Source organism: Bombina bombina, chromosome 2 (genome assembly GCF_027579735.1).
Source record: "Bombina bombina isolate aBomBom1 chromosome 2, aBomBom1.pri, whole genome shotgun sequence".
Taxonomy (NCBI): domain Eukaryota; kingdom Metazoa; phylum Chordata; class Amphibia; order Anura; family Bombinatoridae; genus Bombina; species Bombina bombina.
In genome coordinates this window covers 72,314,607-72,326,799 of record NC_069500.1, presented here as the reverse complement: position 1 = coordinate 72,326,799, position 12,193 = coordinate 72,314,607, and the positions used below count along the sequence as shown (strand labels likewise).

Sequence of the window (12,193 nt, the reverse complement as noted above, 5' to 3'; positions counted from 1 at the left end):
AGACACCACAAAAGAACATTGAAATATCCCTCACACTTCTAAGTAATTCAAGCTGAGGATAAGGAAAAGTAGAGCGATAAGAAGGGGTACAGAGGTGCCCAGACTGCCACTACTACACCAAATCAGGGCGGGTTCGTAGACCCTCACTGCCACGAAGGAAATTAATCAAGCAAGCATAAATTTTATTTTCCTTCTAATGGCAGTGAGGATCCACCAAAACATTCATTACCTATGGGAAATCAATACCCAAGCTGAGGAAAACACGAATGATAGGGACGGAGGTAGAGAAGGCAGTCCTAACAAGGCACTACCTCTAGAAAAATCCTACTCCCAACAGATATCTCAGCTGAGACAAAAACTATACATCTCTAGAAGAGAGAAACATGTAGCAGACCTAAGAATCTGTACAATAGATACTTTATTTGACAAAGTCCAAGAAAAAGGTACCGCACAGGCAATATGAGCTGAATTAGAGATAGAAGTTGCAGCACAGATTCTGAGAAGCCATAAGGAAAAACAAACAACTGAAGCCTTCTGTCCAAAGAAGCAAAGACAGGCAGAACGGTAACACACTAACACATCCAAATCCTGAAAGGATCTTTCTTTAAAGAAGATGAACAGGACACATTTGACTTCGATAAGGCTCAATGGAGGAGAAGCGAGATGAAAAACAGGGCTAATCCTAGAAATAGCCTGACCACCACCAGGGTGGTTGGTAAAACTAGGAAGTCGATAGGCACTTCTCCAGATCATCCAGAAATAACTGCTGTATATGCGGAAACCTTCCCCCAAGGCAAGGAATTCCACACTTATATTGTAAGATAAATACGACGAGGAACAGACTAGCGTCCGAGAAGGAAAAATAGGTCATGGTCTCAGGAAACTCCTGAGACAAATACTAGCCGATCAAAGTATCGAGGATGATAGAAGACCTTTCACTAGAAGGTCTGGCCCCAGAGGCAACCGTTAAACTCTTTGCCTCCTGTTAGCAAAGCAGACAGGGTAACCACAACTCTACCCCAAGAGATCCACGAAGGAACAGATGACATCCTTAATAGTTCTGAAAACAGTTTGACCCATTAGGTCACATTAATAAAGTCCACTGAACATGATAAATGCACAATCTGCACAGGGAGTGGCATATACGATAGCCACTAGGTGTCATTCAGTGCAGAGAAAACATTTCTATATAGAGATATCATCTACATAATAGATTTAAAAAATAAATAAAAAAATAAATTAAAAAAAAAGTGACACACATCCAGGACTGTCAGGCTGAGCCGCAACAAACATCCTACCGGCTCAGATATCCAATGAACTAGAAAATTTGTGTGAGGGTCTGTCATAAAATACCTCCACAAACATATTGCACAGAGAAATAGTGATATACGTAAACATATTTTCTTTAGTTCTCTCTTAAACCTGTACGATCCACACTAGATCAAAATTAAATATTGTCTAGACAGAGTTCGTGTCAGAACTCCACTGTGATGCCAGAAAAAAAAGATATTGGCACATCGTGATGTATAACATAGTGCTAAAACTAGGTGGCTAGACTAAATTTAACAAGGTCGAAGTGATTGTAGTCGATAATCCTCGTATGAAAACTGATCCACCAATTACGCAGCGGAGAGCGTGAAACAGTCTACCCGCGGGAGGAAACAGCACTGATCTGTGCATCGCTACAGCAGCTAAAATGGCGCTCAGGCATATTCATCATCAGTGCAACGATAATATACAAGGCATGGAGATGGCCACCCCACTCTCTACAACAGTGCTAGTACAGGGAGTATAGCCTAAATGCAAACTAGGTCCATGCAGCGGCACTGGATAAATCTGACACTATTAACCTGCATGGAGTGAGTACAGAAGGACTGCCTGTGGCGGGAAAAAGTAAATTTATGCTTACCTGATAAATTAATTTCTTCTATGGTACGACGAGTCCACGGATTCATCCTTTACTTGTGGTATATTATCCTCCTGCTAACAGGAAGTGGCAAAGAGCACCACAGCAGAGATGTCTATATAGCTCCTCCCTTAGCTCCATCCCCCAGTCATTCGACCGAAGGTACAGGAAGAAAAAGGAGAAACTAAAAAGGTGCAGAGGTGACTGAAGTTTAAAATAAAAAAATATAATCTGTCTTAAAATGACAGGGCAGGCCGTGGACTCGTCGTACCATAGAAGAAATTAATTATCAGGTACGCATAAATTTACTTTTCTTCTATAAGGTACGACGAGTCCACAGATTCATCCTTTGTAGGATACAATACCAAAGCTACAGGACACGGATGAACGGGAGGGACAAGACAGATGGTTAAACAGAATGCACCACTGCTTGAAGAACTTTTCTCCCAAAAATAGCCTCCGAAGAAGCAAAAGTATCAAATTTGTAAAATTTGTAAAAGGTATGAAGCGAAGACCAAGTCGCAGCCTTACAAATCTGTTCAACAGAAGCATCATTTTTAAAAGCCCATGTGGAAGCCACCGCTCTAGTAGAGTGAGCTGTAATCCTTTCAGGAGGCTGCTGTCCAGCAGTCTCGTATGCCAAACGGATGATGCTTTTCAGCCAAAAAGAAAGAGAGGTAGCTGTAGCTTTTTGACCTCTACGTTTTCCAGAATAGACAACAAACAAAGAAGATGTTTGAGGGAAATCTTTGGTTGCTTGCAAGTAAAACTTCAAAGCATGAACCACGTCCAAGTTGTGCAACAGACGCTCCTTCTTAGAGGAAGGAACAACAATTTCCTGATTGATATTCCTATTAGTAACAACCTTAGGAAGGAATCCAGGTTTGGTACGCAAAACCACCTTATCAGCATGGAAAACAAGATAAGGCGAGTTGCATTGCAATGCAGATAGTTCAGAAACTCTTTGAGCCGAAGGGATAGCAACTAAAAACAGAACTTTCCAAGATAGAAGCTTAATATCTATGGAATGCATAGGTTCAAACGGAACCCCTTGAAGAACTTTAAGAACTAAATTCAAACTCCATGGCGGAGCAACAGGTTCAAACACAGGCTTGATTCTAACTAAAGACTGACAGAACGACTGAACGTCTGGAACATCTGCCAGACGCTTGTGCAGTAGAATTGATAAAGCAGATATCTGTCGCTTTAAGGAACTAGCTGATAGCCCCTTCTCCAATCCTTCTTGGAGAAAGGACAAAATCCTAGGAATCCTGATCTTACTCCATGAGTAGCCTTTGGATTCGCACCAATAAAGATATTAACGCCATATCTTGTGATAAATTTTCCTGGTGACAGGCTTTCAAGCCTGAATCAAGGTATCTATGACCGACTCAGAGAAACTCCGCTTGGATAAAATCAAGCGTTCAATCTCCAAGCAGTCAGCCCCAGAGAAACTAGATTTGGATTCTGGAACGGACCTTGAAATCAGAAGGTCCTGTCTCAGTGGCAGAGTCCATGGTGGAAGAGATGACATGTCCACCAGGTCTGCATACCAAGTCTTGCGTGGCCACGCAGGTGCTATCAAAATCACCAAAGCTCTCTCCTGTTTGATTATGGCAATCAAACGAGGAAGGAGAGGAAATGGTGGAAACACATAAGCCAGGTTGAACGACCAGGGTACTGCTAGAGCATCTATCAGTACTGCCTGAGGATCCCTTGACCTGGACCCGTAACAAGGAAGTTTGGCGTTCTGACGAGATGACATCAGATCCAATTCTGGTGTGCCCCATTGCAGAATCAATTGTGCAAACACCTCCGGATGGAGTTCCCACTCCCCCGGATGAAAAGTCTGACGACTTAGAAATCCACTTCCCAGTTCTCCACTCCTGGGATATAGATTGCAGATAGATGGCAAGAGTGAGTCTCTGCCCATCGAATTATTTTGGTAACCTCTATCATCGCTAGAGAACTCTTTGTTCCCCCCTGATGATTGATATATGCTACAGTCGTGATATTGTCCGACTGGAATCTTATGAATCTGGCCGAAGCCAGCTGAGGCCACGACTGAAGCGCGTTGAATATCGCTCTCAGTTCTAGAATATTTATCGGGAGGAGAGCCTCCTCCTGAGTCCACAAACCCTATGCTTTCATGGAATTCCAGACTGCACCCCAGCCCAATAGGCTGGTGTCCGTCGTCACTATGACCCACGCTGGCCTGCGGAAACACATTCCCTGGGACAGATGATCCTGTGACAACCAACAAAGAAGAGAGTCTCTGGTCTCTTGATCCAGATTTATCTGAGGAGATAAATCTGCATAATCTCCATTCCACTGTTTGAGCATGCATAGTTGCAGTGGTCTGAGATGTAAGCGAGCAAACAGAACTATGTCCATTGCCGCTACCATTAGTCCGATTACCTCCATAAACTGAGCCACTGACGGCCAAGGAATGGAATGAAGAGCTCGGCAGGTGGTTAAAATTTTTGATTTCCTGACCTCCGTCAGAAAAATTTTCATGTCCATCAAATCTATCAGAGTTCCCAGGAATGGAACTCTTGTGAGAGGGATAAGTGAACTCTTTTTTTACGTTCACCTTCCACCCGTGAGATCTTAGAAAAGCCAACACGATGTCCGTGTGAGACTTGGCTAGTTGGCAAGTCGACGCCTGAATTAAGATATCGTCCAGATAAGGCGCCACTGCTATGCCCCGCGGCCTTAGAACCGCCAGAAGGGACCCTAGCACCTTTGTGAAAATTCTGGGAGCTGTGGCCAACCCGAAGGGAAGAGCCACAAACTGGTAATGCTTGTCCAGAAAGGCGAACCTGAGGAACTGGCGATGATCTTTGTGGATAGGGATGTGTAGATACGCATCCTTTAAGTCCACGGTGGTCATATATTGACCCTCCTGGATCATTGGTAAAATAGTCTGAATGGTCTCCATCTTGAAGGATGGGACTTTGAGGAATTTGTTTAGGATCTTGAGATCCAAAATTGGTCTGAAGGTTCCCTCTTTTTTGGGAACCACAAACAGATTGGAGTAAAATCCCTGCCCCTGTTCTGCTTTGGGAACTGGGCGGATCACTCCCATGGTATATAGGTCTTCTACACAGCATAAGAACGCCTCTCTTTTTGTCTGGTTTGCAGACAATTGAGAAAGATGGAATCTCCCCCTTGGAGGAGAATCTTTGAAATCTAGAAGATACCCCTTGGTTACGATTTCTAAAGCCCAGGAGTCCTGAACGTCTCTTGCCCAAGCTTGAGCAAAGAGAGAAAGTCTGCCCCCTACTAGATCCGGTCCCGGATTGGGGGCTACCCCAGCATGCTGTCTTGGTGGCAGCAGCGGGCTTCTTGGCCTGTTTACCTTTGTTCCAAGTCTGGTTAGGTCTCCAGACTGACTTGGATTGAGCAAAATTCCCCTCTTGTTTTGCAGCAGGGGAAGAGGTAGAGGGACCACCTTTGAAGTTTCGAAAGGAACGAAAATTATTTTGTTTGGTCCTCATCTTATTTGTCTTATCCTGAGGAAGGGCATGGCCTTTCCCTCCAGTGATGTCTGAAATGATCTCTTTCAGTTCAGGCCCGAATAGGGTCTTACCCTTGAAAGGGATGGCTAAAAGCTTAGATTTTGATGACACATCAGCAGACCAGGACTTAAGCTATAACGCTCTACGCGATAAAATGGCAAAACCTGAATTCTTTGCCGCTAATTTAGCCAGTTCAAAAAGCGGCATCTGTAATGAAAGAATTAGCTAGCTTGAGAGCCCTAATTCTATCCAGAATATCATCTAATGGGGTCTCAACCTGAAGAGCCTCCTCCAGAGCCTCGAACCAAAAAGCAGCTGCAGTAGTTACAGGAACAATGCACGCTATAGGTTGGAGAAGAAAACCCTGATGAACAAATATTTTCTTTAGGAGACCCTCTAATTTTTTATCCATAGGATCTCTGAAAGCACAACTGTCCTCAATAGGTATAGTTGTACGCTTAGCCAGGGTAGAAATAGCTCCCTCCACCTTAGGGACCGTCTCCCATGAGTCCCGCATGGTGTCTGATATGGGAAACATTTTCTTAAAAGTAGGTGAAGGAGCGAACAGAATACCTGGTCTATCGCACTCCTTAGTAACAATGTCCGAAATCCTCTTAATGACCGGAAAAACATCAGTGTAGGCAGGAACCTCTAGAAATCTGTCCATTTTACACAATTTCTCTGGAACTACAATAGTGTCACAATCATCCAGAGTCGCTAAAACCTCCCTGAGCAATAAGCGGAGGTGTTCTAGTTTAAATTTAAAAGCTGTCATATCTGAGTCTGTCTGAGGGAACATCTTTCCTGAATCAGAAATCTCTCCCTCAGACAGCAAATCCCTCACCCCCAACTCAGAACATTATGAGGGTACATCGGATATGGCTAATAAAGCGTCAGAGGGCTCAGCATTTGTTCTCACACCAGACCTACTGCGCTTCCCCTGCAACCCAGGCAGCTTAGATAAAACCTCTGTGAGGGTAGTATTCATAACTTCGGCCATATCTTGCAGGGTGAAAGAATTAGACGCACTAGAAGTACTTGGCGTCGCTTGTGCGGGCGTTAAATGGTTGTGACACTTGGGCAGAATTAGATGGCATAACCTGATTCCCTTCTGACTGAGAATCATCCTGCGACATACTTTTAGTAGCTAAAATATGTTCTTTGCAATTTATTGACCTTTCAGTGCATGAGGGACACATTCTAAGTGGGGGTTCCACAATGGCTTCTAAACATATTGAACAATGACTTCCTCAATGTTGAACAGGCTAGTAATAACTACAAACAAGCATGAAAACACTTTATTTAGTGAAAAAAAATAATCTTAAAAAACGGTACTGCGCCTTTAAGAGAAAAAAAAACATAATTTATGCTTACCTGATAAATTCCTTTCTTCTGTTGTGTGATCAGTCCACGGGTCATCATTACTTCTGGGATATAACTCCTCCCCAACAGGAAATGCAAGAGGATTCACCCAGCAGAGCTGCATATAGCTCCTCCCCTCTACGTCACTCCCAGTCATTCGACCAAGAATCAACGAGAAAGGAGAAACCAAGGGTGAAGTGGTGACTGGAGTACAATTTAAAAGATATTTACCTGCCTTAAAAAACAGGGCGGGCCGTGGACTGATCACACAACAGAAGAAAGGAATTTATCAGGTAAGCATAAATTATGTTTTCTTCTGTTATGTGTGATCAGTCCACGGGTCATCATTACTTCTGGGATACCAATACCAAAGCAAAAGTACACGGATGACGGGAGGGATAGGCAGGCTCATTATACAGAAGGAACCACTGCCTGAAGAACCTTTCTCCCAAAAATAGCCTCCGAAGAAGCAAAAGTGTCAAATTTGTAAAATTTGGAAAAAGTATGAAGCGAAGACCAAGTTGCAGCCTTGCAAATCTGTTCAACAGAGGCCTCATTCTTAAAGGCCCAAGTGGAAGCCACAGCTCTAGTAGAATGAGCTGTAATTCTTTCAGGAGGCTGCTGTCCAGCAGTCTCATAGGCTAAACGAATTATGCTACGAAGCCAGAAGGAGAGAGAGGTAGCCGAAGCCTTATGACCTCTCCTCTGACCAGAGTACACGACAAACAGGGAAGACGTTTGTCGAAAATCCTTAGTTGCCTGCAAGTAGAACTTGAGGGCACGAACTACATCCAGATTGTGTAGAAGACGTTCCTTCTTTGAAGAAGGATTCGGGCACAGGGAAGGCACCACGATCTCTTGATTGATGTTCCTGTTAGTGACTACCTTAGGTAAGAACCCAGGTTTTGTACGCAGAACTACCTTATCTGAATGAAAAATCAAATAAGGAGAATCACAATGTAAAGCTGATAACTCAGAGACTCTCCGAGCCGAAGAAATAGCCATTAAAAATAACACTTTCCAAGATAACAACTTTATATCAATGGAATGAAGGGGTTCAAACGGAACTCCTTGTAGAACGTTAAGAACAAGGTTTAAACTCCATGGCGGAGCAACAGTTTTAAACACAGGCTTGATCCTAGCTAAAGCCTGACAAAAGGCCTGGACGTCTGGATTTTCTGACAGACGCCTGTGTAACAAGATGGACAGAGCTGAGATCTGTCCCTTTAATGAGCTAGCCGATAAACCCTTTTCTAAACCTTCTTGTAGAAAGGACAATATCCTAGGAATCCTAACCTTACTCCAGGAGTAACCTTTGGATTCGCACCAGTATAGGTATTTACGCCATATCTTGTGGTAAATCCTTCTGGTAACAGGCTTCCTAGCCTGTATCAGGGTATCAATAACCGACTCAGAAAAACCACGTTTTGATAAAATCAAGCGTTCAATTTCCAAGCAGTCAGCTTCAGAGAAGTTAGATTTTGATGTTTGAATGGACCCTGTATCAGAAGGTCCTGTCTTAGAGGTAGAGACCAAGGCGGACAGGATGACATGTCCACTAGATCTGCATACCAAGTCCTGCGTGGCCATGCAGGCGCTATTAGAATCACTGATGCTCTCTCCTGTTTGATTTTGGCAATCAATCGAGGAAGCAGCGGGAAGGGTGGAAACACATAAGCCATCCCGAAGTTCCAAGGTGCTGTCAAAGCATCTATCAGAACCGCTCCCGGATCCCTGGATCTGGACCCGTAGCGAGGAAGTTTGGCGTTCTGGCGAGACGCCATGAGATCTATCTCTGGTTTGCCCCAACGTCGAAGTATTTGGGCAAAGACCTCCGGATGAAGTTCCCACTCCCCCGGATGAAAAGTCTGGCGACTCAAGAAATCCGCCTCCCAGTTCTCCACTCCCGGGATGTGGATTGCTGACAGGTGGCAAGAGTGAGACTCTGCCCAGCAAATTATCTTTGATACTTCCATCATTGCTAGGGAGCTTCTTGTCCCTCCTTGATGGTTGATGTAAGCTACAGTCGTGATGTTGTCCGACTGAAACCTGATGAACCCCCGAGTTTTTAACTGGGGCCAAGCCAGAAGGGCATTGAGAACTGCTCTCAATTCCAGAATGTTTATTGGCAGGAGACTTTCCTCCTGATTCCATTGTCCCTGAGCCTTCAGAGAATTCCAGACAGCGCCCCAACCTAGTAGGCTGGCGTCTGTTGTTACAATTGTCCAGTCCGGCCTGCTGAATGGCCTCCCCCTGGACAGATGTGGCCGAGAAAGCCACCATAGAAGAGAGTTTCTGGTCTCTTGATCCAGATTCAGAGTAGGGGACAAGTCTGAGTAATCCCCATTCCACTGACTCAGCATGCACAATTGCAGCGGTCTGAGATGTAGACGTGCAAAGGGTACTATGTCCATTGCTGCTACCATTAAGCCGATCACCTCCATGCATTGAGCTACTGACGGGAGTTGAATGGAATGAAGGACACGGCATGCATTTAGAAGCTTTGTTAATCTGTCTTCTGTCAGATAAATCTTCATTTCTACAGAATCTATAAGAGTCCCCAAGAATGGAACTCTTGTGAGGGGAAAGAGAGAACTTTTCTTTTCGTTCACTTTCCATCCATGCGACCTTAGAAATGCCAGAACTAACTCTGTATGAGACTTGGCAGTTTGAAAGCTTGAAGCTTGTATCAGAATGTCGTCTAGGTACGGAGCTACCGAAATTCCTCGCGGTCTTAGTACCGCCAGAAGGGCACCCAGAACCTTTGTGAAGATTCTTGGAGCCGTAGCCAATCCGAATGGAAGAGCTACAAACTGGTAATGCCTGTCTAAGAAGGCAAACCTTAGATACCGGTAATGATCTTTGTGAATCGGTATGTGAAGGTAAGCATCCTTTAAATCCACTGTGGTCATGTACTGACCCTTTTGGATCATGGGTAAGATTGTCAGAATAGTTTCCATTTTGAACGATGGAACTCTTAGGAATTTGTTTAGGATCTTTAAATCCAAGATTGGCCTGAAAGTTCCCTCTTTTTTGGGAACCACAAACAGGTTTGAGTAAAACCCTTGTCCTTGTTCCGACCGCGGAACCGGATGGATCACTCCCATTAATAACAGATCTTGTACACAGCGTAGAAACGCTTCTTTCTTTATCTGGTTTGCTGACAACCTTGACAGATGAAATCTCCCTCTTGGGGGAGAGAATTTGAAGTCTAGAAGGTATCCCTGAGATATGATCTCTAGCGCCCAGGGATCCTGAACATCTCTTGCCCAAGCCTGGGCGAAGAGAGAGAGTCTGCCCCCCACTAGATCCGGTCCCGGATCGGGGGCCCTCGGTTCATGCTGTCTTTGGGGCAGCAGCAGGTTTCCTGGCCTGCTTGCCCTTGTTCCAGGACTGGTTAGGTTTCCAGCCTTGTCTGTAACGAGCAACAGCTCCTTCCTGTTTTGGTGCAGTGGAAGTTGGTGCTGCTCCTGCTTTGAAATTCCGAAAGGGACGAAAATTAGACTGTCTAGCCTTAGCTTTGGCTTTGTCTTGAGGCAGGGCGTGGCCCTTACCTCCTGTAATGTCAGCGATAATTTCTTTCAAACCGGGCCCAAATAAAGTTTGCCCCTTGAAAGGTATATTAAGTAATTTGGACTTAGAAGTTACATCAGCTGACCAGGATTTTAGCCACAGCGCCCTACGTGCCTGAATGGCGAATCCTGAGTTCTTAGCCGTAAGTTTGGTTAAATGTACTACGGCCTCCGAAATGAATGAATTAGCTAGTTTAAGGACCCTAAGCCTGTCCGTAATGTCGTCCAGCGTAGCTGAACTAAGGTTCTCTTCCAGAGACTCAATCCAAAATGCTGCCGCAGCCGTAATCGGCGCGATGCATGCAAGGGGTTGCAATATAAAACCTTGTTGAACAAACATTTTCTTAAGGTAACCCTCTAATTTTTTATCCATTGGATCTGAAAAAGCACAGCTATCCTCCACCGGGATAGTGGTACGCTTAGCTAAAGTAGAAACTGCTCCCTCCACCTTAGGGACCGTTTGCCATAAGTCCCGTGTGGTGGCGTCTATTGGAAACATCTTTCTAAATATTGGAGGGGGTGAGAACGGCACACCGGGTCTATCCCACTCCTTAGTAACAATTTCAGTTAGTCTCTTAGGTATAGGAAAAACGTCAGTACTCGCCGGTACCGCAAAGTATTTATCCAACCTACACAATTTCTCTGGTATTGCAACAGTGTTACAATCATTAAGAGCCGCTAAAACCTCCCCTAGTAATACACGGAGGTTCTCCAATTTAAATTTAAAATTTGAAATATCTGAATCCAATCTGTTTGGATCAGAACCGTCACCCACAGAATGAAGCTCTCCGTCCTCATGCTCTGCAAGCTGTGACGCAGTATCAGACATGGCCCTAGTATTATCAGCGCACTCTGTTCTCACCCCAGAGTGATCACGCTTGCCTCTTAGTTCTGGTAATTTAGCCAAAACTTCAGTCATAACAGTAGCCATATCTTGTAATGTTATCTGTAATGGCCGCCCAGATGTACTAGGCGCCACAATATCACGCACCTCCCGGGCGGGAGATGCAGGTACTGACACGTGAGGCGAGTTAGTCGGCATAACTCTCCCCTCGCTGTTTGGTGAAATTTGTTCAATTTGTACAGATTGGCTTTTATTTAAAGTAGCATCAATACAGTTAGTACATAAATTTCTATTGGGCTCCACCTTGGCATTGGAACAAATGACACAGGTATCTTCCTCTGAATCAGACATGTTTAACACACTAGCAATAAACTTGCAACTTGGTTACAATCTTATTTAACAAAAACGTACTGTGCCTCAAAGAAGCACTAAACGATTAAATGACAGTTGAAATAATGAACTGAAAAACAGTTATAGCATCAATCCTTAAAAACAACACAACTTTTAGCAAAGGTTTGTTCCCCTTAGTAAAGTAACAATAATTAAATTTGAAACATAAAAATTACAGAGCAACGTTTTTAATCACAGTCAATATATAAGTCTCACAGCTCTGCTGAGAGAATCTACCTCCCTCCAAAGAAGTTTGAAGACCCCTGAGTTCTGTTAGAGATGAACCGGATCATGCAGGAAATACAAGAGTAACTGACTGGAAATTTTTGATGCGTAGCAAAGAGCGCCAAAAACGGCCCCTCCCCCTCACACACAGCAGTGAGAGAGAAACGAAACTGTCACAATTAAAACAAGCAACTGCCAAGTGGAAAAATAATGCCCAAACATTTATTCACTCAGTACCTCAGAAAATGCAAACGATTCTACATTCCAGCAAAAACGTTTAACATAATAAATACCTATTCAAAGGTTTAATGTACTTTTAACAGAGTAATTCCAGTGAAATACCATCCCCAGAATACTGAAGTGTAGAGTATAC

At 44.1% G+C, this 12,193-nt stretch overlaps 1 protein-coding gene across 2 annotated transcripts in view; it reads right to left on the bottom strand.

The window, feature by feature from the left end:
• Positions 1 to 12,193, bottom strand: part of ME2 (malic enzyme 2) — a 204,076-nt gene that overhangs the window by 122,817 nt on the left and 69,066 nt on the right. The window lies entirely within an intron of this gene.